General features: G+C 45.8%; 1 protein-coding gene across 1 annotated transcript in view; it reads left to right on the top strand.

Annotated features, from left to right (window-relative positions):
- The window catches only part of Espl1 (extra spindle pole bodies like 1, separase), a 25,393-nt gene that overhangs the window by 14,401 nt on the left and 10,339 nt on the right, over positions 1-653 (top strand). The gene's annotated exons all lie outside the window — the stretch shown is intronic.

Raw genomic sequence — 653 nt, 5'->3', positions numbered from 1 at the left:
TCCCAAAGGCTCTAGACCTCAGGAAATAGTGGGGATTTTCATGTTATTTGTCTGGCCTCTGAGATTTTCCTGCAGCTAGGGAAAATGTTCAGGACCCTGGAAAGTGGTTGAAATTTCCTGACCTAATAGTAGAGATTAATTTCTTTCTTTGCCCGTTTCTGCAGTAGAAACATACATAAAGGGGTTCAGGAACTGGGGAAGACAGCCTAGTATGGTCATCATTCCTGCAGTTCCAGCACTCAATGGCTGAGGCTGGAGAACTAGAATTTCAAGTCAACTTGGCCTGCATAGCAAGCCTTTCCTAAAAAGAGAGAGGCGGCAGTGGCTCAGGTGTGAGGAAACATGGGAGCTCTGGTCTAGACAGTTGGGTAGGGTTCACAACATCACAGTCTCGTTCCAGGTTAGCTATATCTTGATGATCTCTTGTTCTGATCAAGCTGTAGTTTTCCTGGGGTTTTTTTTCTTTCCTTTTTTTTCGGGGGGGCTGTTGTTTTTTAGTTTTATTGTTGTTTTTAGAGACAGGTTTTCTCTGTGTTGCCCTGTCTGCCCTAGAATTAGTGCTGTAGACCAGGCTGGTCTTGAACTCACAGATTTGCCTGCCTCTGCCTCCCAAGTACTGCGACCGAAGCTGTGCCACCACCTGGCTGTATGTA

Source organism: Microtus ochrogaster, chromosome 15 (assembly GCF_000317375.1).
Source record: "Microtus ochrogaster isolate Prairie Vole_2 chromosome 15, MicOch1.0, whole genome shotgun sequence".
Classification (NCBI taxonomy): domain Eukaryota; kingdom Metazoa; phylum Chordata; class Mammalia; order Rodentia; family Cricetidae; genus Microtus; species Microtus ochrogaster.
Note: the sequence above shows the minus strand (reverse complement) of the source record. Positions and strands in the feature narration are given on the sequence as shown.